Source organism: Mustelus asterias, chromosome 4 (assembly GCF_964213995.1).
Source record: "Mustelus asterias chromosome 4, sMusAst1.hap1.1, whole genome shotgun sequence".
In the NCBI taxonomy this organism is placed as follows: domain Eukaryota; kingdom Metazoa; phylum Chordata; class Chondrichthyes; order Carcharhiniformes; family Triakidae; genus Mustelus; species Mustelus asterias.
Genome location: NC_135804.1, coordinates 132,455,533 through 132,465,287, shown reverse-complemented (window position 1 = coordinate 132,465,287; position 9,755 = coordinate 132,455,533). Strand labels below are relative to the sequence as shown.

Genomic DNA, 9,755 nt, shown 5'->3' with positions numbered 1-9,755 from the left:
TATACCTCTATTAGGTCTCCTCTCATCCTACGTCTCTCCAAGGAGAAAAGACCGAGCTCCCTCAGCCTATCCTCACAAGGCATGCCACTCAATCCAGGCAATATCCTTGTAAATCTCCTCTGCACCCTTTCAATCATTTCCACATCCTTCCTGTAATGAGGCGACCAGAACTGAGCACAGTGCTCCAAGTGGAGTCTGACGAGGGTCTTATACAGCTGCGTCATTATCCCCGGACTCCTGAACTCAATCCTTCGATTGATAAAGGCCAGCACACCATACGCCTTCTTAACCACCTCCTCCACCTGCGGGGCCAATTTTAGAGTCCCTATGGACCCGGACCCCAAGGTCCTTCTGATGCCCTACAGTATACCTGTGTGAATGTGTATTTGTGTGTACCTGTGTGAGTGTGTATCCATGGGAATATGTATCTGTATGTACCTGTGTGTGTGTATCCATGGAAATATGTATCTGTGTGTGTGTATCCATGGGTATATATCTGTGTGTGTGTGTATCCATGGGAATATGTATTTATGTGTGTCTGCGTTGTGTATCTGTGAGAATGTGCATTCTTAGAATTCATTTACAGGATGTTGGTGTCGCTGGCTGGCCAGCATTTATTGCCCATCTCTAATTGCCCTTCAAAAGATGGTGGTGAACTGCCTTCTTGAACGGCTGCAGTCCCTGAGAGGTGAAGGTACACCCACAGTGCTGTTAGGGAGGGATTTCCATGATTTTGACCCAGTGACAGTGAAGGGATGGCCAATATATTTCAAAGTCAGGATGGTGAGTGACTTGGAAGGAAACTTCCAGGTGGTGTTGTTCCCAGATATCTACTGCCTCATCCTTCTAGACAGTAGTGGTTGTGAGTTTGGAAGTTGCAGCCTAAGGAACATTGGTGAGTTGCTGCGTTGCTTATAATGATGGTGTATCTATATGTGGGCATGTCATTGTATTTCTATTTGTGTATCTATTTTTTGGTACATGTGTGTGTTTGTCAATTTCATGTATAAGTGTATGCATATGTCAGTGTATGATTGAAGAAATAAGAGTGTGTATTTCTTTGTCTGTGTTGATTTCCCAATTGGTACGGAGGATTTGACCCTGTTGGAATCGTTTTTAACTTGAATCTTGATTTCTGTGAGTTGCTGCGCTGTTTTATGGGTCAACTAAGGAGCGACAGGGAGTCTTTTCTTAGTATTGCTGATGCTGCAGAGTAATTGGACACTAATGGTGACTGAGTTGCCATAGCTACAGTGGACTGTCACGCACAGCTAAAGGATGTGCACAGCTGCTTATTTTTAAGTATCATTGCTCACGAAGGTAGTTTGGGGGTCAGGCCATTATGCGCCGGTGTCAGTGTAACAGAGGAAGCGGAGGAGGCCATTCAGCCTCTGAGGCCCATCTCAGTATTCAATTAGATCATCGCCTGATCTGTGTCTCAACTCCGTCTACCTGTTTTGATTCCAAAATCGTGACCGAACAAAAATTTATCAATCCTGGTTTTGAACATTTCAGTTGACCCCCTGTCTCGACAGCTTTTCACAGGGAGAAGGTTCCAGATTTCCACTAAATTTTGTGTGAAAATCTGTTTCCTGACATCACCCATGAATATCCTGGCTCTGATATTCCCCTTGTTCTGAACTCCATACCCTACCCCCATCCAACCAAAGGAATTTGTATCCGCCTAGCGAGCCTGTCAAATCCTTTAAACACCTTCAACATCATGTTTAGAGCACCCTTCAGTTTACAAATATTGATCAATGGAATAAAAGCTCACTCCATAGAATCCATACAGTGAAGAAGGAGGCCATTCGGCGCATTGAGTCTGCACCGACTCGCCGACAGAACGTCTGACCCAAGCCCAATCCCCCAAACCCCACACATTTACCCCACTAATCCCCCTAACCTTCACATCTTGGGACACTAAGGGCCAATTTTGCATGGCCATTCCACCTAACCTGCTCATCTTTGAAGTATGGGAGGAAACCGGACCACCCGGAGGAAACCCACACAGACATGGGGAGAATGTGCAAACTCCACACAGACAGTCACCCAAGGCTGGCATCGAACCCGGGTCCCTGGTGCTGCGAGGCAGCGGTGTTAACCACTGTGCTACCATGCCACCCCAGGCAATCAATTCTCGGTCTTCACATTAGAATCACCAGAATATCCTCTTCGAGCAATGTGGTAGTGTTTAGACTTCCCAAGTGTATTATTAGCTGTAAAGTGTTTGGCATATCCTAAGGTTGTGAAAGGTGCTATAAGAAAGCAAGAACTTTGTTTAATTCCTGGACTATTTAAATTCTTGGTGACCGTTGCACCCGACCTGGAGTGGGAGTCTCCAGAATCAATGAAATTTGATCTCATGGCCTTTCCCATACTCGCTGCTGGCTGTCCGTCCTCTGGCAGCAAATGCATGAGTGACAAGATCAATGTTGGTCATTTTCCCTCATCCAGCACTCAATATCAGGTACATGTTTCAAAAGGGCTCAAATTGGGGTGGAGTGAGTTAAAAACTAGAGGACTTTGATTCACGGTAGCTGGTGAAAGAACCAATGGTGACATGTGGGAACAACTTCCATGCAGTGAGTGGTTAGGATCTGGAATGCACTGCCTGAAAATGTGATGGAGGCAAATTCAATCAAGGCTTTCAAAAGGGAATTGGGTCATTATCTGAAAGGTAAGTGCTTGTGGTTCCTCAGGGAAAAATTGGGGGAGTGAGAGTAGCTAAATTGCTGTTCAAGTTCTTGGCCATCTGACCTATTAGCTCTTTTTGTGGCTGAGGATCAAGTTATGTTTTATAATGATCCTGTGAAGTCCCTACAGATATTTTATTCGGCTAAATTAGACTTCCATTGGAGTGGTCCATGGTTTTGTTTAGCAAAGTAGTAGATAGGTTTGTCCTTGTCCTCTGCAGTATGGCTGGCCAGGAAACTTGCTGCTTGCCATCAGGATTATTGAAAGGATTTACAGTCTGTTTGGACAGGTTGTGAATGCATCTTCCATCGCCAGTAAGTCCTGAAATGGGACTTGCATCCAGAGCTTCTGGCCCAGAAATTGATATCCTATCATTGCGTCACAATACCTTCTATTTTCTGAATTACAGTACACATAATGTCCTGCATCAGGTAATAAAATACATGACTTCATTTAAAGTTCCGTTAAGCATCTAGAAATGAACCTGATGTGCATCTGGCAGTAAGGACGTTCCAGTTGCAAGCAATAAAAAAAGAACAACTTGACAAAGTGAATCAAAGAAAAGGTTCAATAAAGAAACTTTATTACACCAACGCTTGGGCCACACCCTCGGCCACAAATGCGCCCCCAATCCCCATCTGTTTTCTATTTGTACCGGGTAAGCTGGTCAACTGACCACCGAATCATTTTGCCATTGGTTACATTGTCTACTGGGTCAGTTGGTCAGCTAACCACCACTGGTGACATTGTAACATCGGATGAAGTCCAATTGAAACTCTTTCATTGTACGCAAGTTGGGTCCAAATCTTGGAACTCGATCCCTAACATCACTGTGGGTGTACCTATACTGCGTGGACTGCAGCGGTTCAAGAAAGCAATTTTCCACAATTTTCTTAAGGGCAGTTAGGATTGGGCAGTAAATGTTGGCCGAGCTAGTGATTCATGAACAAATTTTAAAAACTATGCCTGTTAAGATGCAGAGAGAAGGATTTCGGATGAACACCTTAACTATCTCCTAATGTCATTTGACAGATATGATGTTCCTTTGCACTAACACAATCAGGAATGATAACACCAGTATGAAGAATCATAAATCCAAATTCATTTTTACAAATAAAATATCCTAAAATATATTAAAGCACAGCCTTGTTCATATTTGGAAAGCAGAAATATGGCTCATGTAGCATTTGCAAAGGAAATTGGAAGGGATTAGTACAGAGGTGACTTTCCTTGTAGATTTGCACAGTTGGCAGTTTGTTTCAAATGGAGAAATTATATTGAAACAAAACACTTCTTCCTGACAAAGGATCAATGCTTCTCATCAGATCAAGGAAATGATGCAAATTGATCTTATAATCAAAGTTGCTATCTGATTCTTAGAGTAATTGAAACAATCAATTAAAATTTCCCACAATCTGTATCATAATTTGATCTGATCCAGGGGGGGGGGATTTCAGAGTCAGCATCAATCATTAATCTTTGAGGTGATGGATGGGATAGCATCCAGGACAAATCATCTTGGCACCTCATCCACCACCTTAAACATTCTCTCCCTCCACCACCAACGCACAGTGGCAGAAGTGTGTACCATCTGCAAGACGCACTGAAGCAAATCTTCAAAACTCCTTGATTGGCGACACTTTCCAAGCCTGTTACTTCTACCATCTGGAAGGACAAGCTAGAAGATGCATGGGAACATCACCACTTGCAGGTTCCCTTCCAAAACCACACAGGAGCCTGACTTGGAAATGATCAGCCATCCCTTCCTTGTCGCTAGGTCAAAATTCTGGAACTCCCTGCTGCCTCACAGCACCAGGGACTCGGGTTCGATCCCTGGTTTGGGTCACTGTCTGTGTGGAGTTTGCACATTCTCCCTGTGTCTGCGCGGGTTTCCTCCGGGTGCTCTGGTTTCCTCCCGCAGTCTGAAATACGTGCTGGTTCGGTGCATTGGCCATGCTAAATTCTCCCTCAGTGTATCTGGAGCGTGGTGACTGAGGGATTTTCACAGTAACTTCATTGCAGTGTTAATGTAAGCCTACTGATGACACTGATAAATAAACTTAAATAAATTTAACAGACCTGTGGGTGTACCTATACCACATGGACTGCAGCGGTTTAAGAAGTCAGCTCACCACAACCTTTGCAAAGGCCAGTGATACCCACATTCTGTGAAAGAATGAAAGGAAGGGAAAACATGATCTGAGGGACAGCGGAAACCCATTCAGCCTCCAAGCACATTCCATGGTTTCTTTAGATCAGAGTTTTTTAAAAATGTTTATTTATTAGTCACAAGTAGGCTTACAGCAACACTGCAATGAAGTTACTGTGAAAATTCCCGAGTCGCCACACTCCAGTGCCTGTTCGGGTACACTGAGGGAAAATTTAGCATGGCCAATACACCTGACCAGCATGTCTTTCGGACTGTGGAAGGAAACTGGAGCATCCAGAGGAAACCCACGCAGTCACGGGGAGAATGTGCAGACTACGCATGGACAGTGACCCGAGCCGGGAATCGAACCCTGTTCCCTGGCACTGTGAGGCAACTGTGCCACCATGCCACTCGCCTGTATCTTTATCTCAATGTAATGTTTCTGGCTTAGCTCCATCTCTCTCATTACCCTTAATTTAGTGTCAACCACAGCTCATTTTATATCATTCTGGCCTCTTGACTTAGAAGATTGCAATTTGAAGTTTCATGTCCCAGACACCTGAGGACACAATTTAGCTTGATACCTCAGTGCAGTGCTGAAGGGGTGCTGCACTGTCCGAGGAGGTGCTGCCTTTTAATTGAGACTGTAGACTGCTGGCCCTCTCAAGTGAATGGGAAAGTTCCCATGGCATTATTTTGAAGAAGACTGGCGGGGGGGGGGGGGGGGGGGGGGGAGGAGGTGGGGCGGGGGTGGGGGGGGGGGCAGGGAGGAGGTGGGGGGGCAGGGCGGGGGGTGGCATCCCATTTCTGCAGTAACATTTATCCATCCATCAACATCACTTAGGGGCCGATTTTACCAAATCGGGACGAAGTGCCGGGTGCGGCCGTAAATCAGACCCGCGCCTGGCAGCCACGCTCCAGCGCCCCCATACACCTTTTTTTGGCGCGGGTCTAGTGGGCGGGGCCTAGCGCATTTGCATCTGTAGGAGCACCGAACTGCGCATGTGCAGTTCGGAGCCGACAGCACAGCGTGCACGGGCGCGAAAGTCAAAGGCAGCGCTAACAGCAGTGGAGATGGAAGGAATCCCCTTTGGAGATAATGTCCATTATCCTCCAAAGGGGATTCCTTTCATCCCCAGTGCTGTCTGTGCTGCCTTAGACTTTCCCTGGTGGGGGTGGGTGGGGGGGTGGCTGATGGGGGTGGTGCGACGTCTGTGCCCCTGGCGGTGGGGAGGAGGGATCGGCCGAAGACTGCCTGCTCCATCCTCCCCCCAGGGGCTGACATGTCACTCACCTGCTCCATCGCCCTCCGCCCTCCCCCCCCCCCCCCCCCCGCCCCCACCAGGGAAAGGCAGAGCAAGGCCAGGAAGGTGCAGGAGGCTGTCGAAGGACTGCAGGTCGGAAGGATGGTGGCGGGAGACCAGCGATCGAGGTAGATCGGGGGTGTGCCCTGCTGAGAGGGGCCTGCCACCTTGGGTAGGACGCAGGTGGTCCCCCAGGACTGGCAGTGCCAGGTGGCGCCAGGACTTCTGGAGCTAACTGCGGAGGCATCGGTGTCCCATGGAGTGACCCAGGGGACAAAAGGGGCACCCAGGGAGGAGGAAGGGCGTGAGCCCACGCCGGGGCATTCCAGCCAGGAGACCGTGGCTACGGCAACACCCTCCGACTCCCCCCTTCCCGACACTGGGGCATCTCGGGGGCAGCGGGTTGAAGAGGGTTCCATAGTAACACCCCAGACACCTGGAAGCCGGTCAGGGCCCTCAGGGTCCATGGCCTCTAGTGGACGGCCGCCATGCGCATCACAGGCCACGGGGCGTGGTCGGCAGCTGGCCCCCTCCCTCTCCACCATACATTCTGGGGAGTCACTGAGGCGTAGTGTGAGGCAGCGTAAGGTTCGGAGGTCGTAGTTGCACTGGGATGGCACGGGAGAAGGGCTGCACTAGTTGGAAAGGACTGGAAACACCGCAGTGTTCTCTTTTCCACAGGTTTCCGTGTTTCACCAGCTTACCTTTGCTGGAATTAAATGTATTCCCTCCGCAACCACCTGCGAATAGGTTGTCTCAAATAGCATCCCTGCCCCATTGACGATCACCCGATGGATGCCTCATGGTGATATTAGTTGGGGTGGGCCCGCAATGTGGTGTCATTGAGAAAAGGAGGCAAAGGTAGCCGTTGGTCTCTCATACCCCACGGGCGATGACCTCCCGCCCCCCCACCCACCCGCCCCGGGGCCCTGTATGGGGGTTTCGGATACCTTACCCACTAGACTGGCATGGGCCCAGGTGCCACTGTGCATGTGGATCTCAGGCAGGAGTCAGACTGGTTTGCACCAGGGCATCATCTGAATAGTGCGTAGCGAGTCGTCATCACTCTCCTGCCTGGCAGGTATATCGCGGGCACGGAGCACCCAGGCCCACCACTCCGGTGTGACAATGTGCGGGATAACTGGAAGGTACATTCCGGTGTTGGGGATGGGGGGGAATGGATCCCACTATCACCAGACCCTAGCCACTGAACCGCATGGTGATCAGAGCCTGTCTCGCCGCCCTCGCACGCCTCCGCTGCGCTGCCAGCCCTGCACTGCCTTGCAGGTGTTCCATGGCGCCCTCAGCCTCCTCTTCCTCCGTCTCCTCTTCCTCCACCTCCTCTTCCTCCACCTCCTCTTCCTCCTCCAGGAGGTCACTTCGCTGCTGAGCCAGATTGTGCAGGGCACAGCACACCACCACTATGCGGGAGGTGACCAGGGGGCTGTATTGGAGGGCCCCTCCGGATCGGTCCAGGCACCGGAACCGCATCTTTAGGAGCCCAATGCACCTCTCCACTGTCGCGCGGGTGGCTACATGGGCCTCATTATAGCGGGTCTCCGCCTCAGTCACAGGCCTCCGCACAGGAGTCATCAGCCATGTGCGGAGCGGGTAACCCTTATCACCCAGTGGCCACCCCCGCAGCCTGGGCTCCTCCTCAAATACCTGAGGGATGTCGGACATCCTTACAATGTAGCTATCATGCACACTACCTGGATGTCTGGCGCAGACATGCATGATGGTCATGTTGTGGTCACAGACGATTTGCACATTCAGGGAGTGGAACCCCTTCCTATTGACGAATCGTCGTGGATCCTGTAGGGGGGCCCTGAGGGTGACATGGGTGCAGTCGACCAGCCCCTGCACATTTGGCATCCCCGCAATTGTCACGAACCCCGCAGCCCAGGCTTCCTGATGGGCCTGGTCCAAGTCGAATTTGATAAACTGCCCAGCTCAGGCATACAAGGCCTTGGTGACCTGCTTGACACACGTGTGGACTGCAGACTGGGAGATGCCACAGACATCTCCGCTCGGGCTCTGGAAAGAGCCGGTGGCGTAAAGGTTCAGGGCTGCCGTCAATCCGACAGCCACTGAGAGTGGGTGCCCCCCGCCCCTCGGTGTCAGGTCCTGCAGCAGGTCACATAGGTGCCGCACGGTCTCCTTTCGGAGTCTGAGACGTCGGCAGCATACGGTGTCCGACATCTCCTCGAAGGAGACTCGTGCACGGAAGTGCCGGGGTCTCTGCTCCCTCCTTCTGTGAAGCCTCCGCCCTGGGAGAATGTCGGCCACCTCCTGCCTCTGATGGTCGTCTCCCTCCAGCCCTGTAGGTGGTACGGCCCGGGCATCCTGGGCCCGCAGTTCTTCCTCCAGTTCCTCCTCCTCGGCTCCAGCAGCAACCAATAGTACAGCCACATCGATTGGTTGCATTCCAAACGCCGTCGTACCACTCTGAAAGGAGGGTGGGGGTAAGGGTAGGGGGGGCAGGGGAGGTGGATTGGGGGGGGGCGGGGAGGAGCAGATGTTGGAGTCATGCAATGCTGCTTGCCCCTTGCTCATTGACAGCCACAGCCCCCCCATTACCCTCAATCCCCCCAGCCCCAGGCTGCACGCAGCCACAGTCCCTGGTTGCTTTGGCAGGCTGCTGCAGTGCTATGTGCACTCTGTGCACATCTTCAGCCTTCAGCCTGCAGTGAGCTGTGGTGCTAGGACCCAGCTGCACTGCAGGGCTCAGTGTTGTGCAGAGCAGCAGCCCTCTCCCTCCCCGGCCCTCCCCCCCCCCCACCCCCCACCCCCCACCCCCCACCCCCCACCCCCCACACAGTCCCTGAGATGCCACCCACCCGGGACAGCGGAATGGCCGCGACTTCCAACGCATGTAAGTACCGCGGAGCCTCCGATCGCAACGCACCTACCTCCTCTCACACCCTCGCTGTGGAGGCGCCTGCTCCCGACTTTTATTTCGCAGGTCGGTAATTGCGCGGGCGGAGATTGGGGCGGAGGATGGTAAAGTGGGAAACTTCGGTAAAGTTGGGCGCGGGCTTCATTAGGCCGGATCGGCCATTGATAAAGGCGCGATTGGCCTTGGGTCGGGTCTGGACCGCGTTTTAGGCCCGATGCCCAACTTTACCACGATTGGTAAAATCGGGCCCTTAGACTTTCCAGTCGTTATTCAGTGCTGTTTGGGCGATATTGCTGTGTACAATTGATTTGATTTGATTTATTATTGTCAATGTATTAGTAGCCATGATGTGGAGATGCTGACGTCGGACTGGGGTGGGCACAGCAAGAAGTCTCACAACACCAGGTTAAAGTCCAACAGCTTTCGGAGTCTCAGGCTCTTTCTTCAGGTGAGTCACTCACCTGATGAAGGGGCCTGAGACTCCGAAAGTTAGTGCTGCCAAATAAACCTGTTGGACTTTAACCTGGCGTTGTGAGACTTCTTAATGTATGAGTACACAGTGAAAAGTATTGTTTCTTGCACACTATATAGAGAAGGAGGCGGCTGGATACAGCACTTGGGGCGAATGGCATCAAAGGTTATGGGGAAAAAGCAGGATTAGGCGATTGAGATGGATGATCAGCCGTGATCGTAATGAATGGCGGAG

General features: G+C 51.3%; 1 long non-coding RNA gene across 2 annotated transcripts in view; it reads left to right on the top strand.

Moving 5' to 3' along the window:
- The first annotated feature begins 8,838 nt into the window (after positions 1–8,838).
- Positions 8,839–9,755, top strand: part of LOC144492994 (uncharacterized) — a 33,587-nt gene continuing 32,670 nt past the window's right edge. Inside the window, exon 1 of one of the 2 annotated variants that reach the window (XR_013497668.1) lies at positions 8,839–9,025. This is a non-coding gene — a long non-coding RNA (uncharacterized LOC144492994). The remainder of the gene's footprint in view (positions 9,026–9,755) is intronic. The other variant, XR_013497667.1, reaches the window with a different exon arrangement.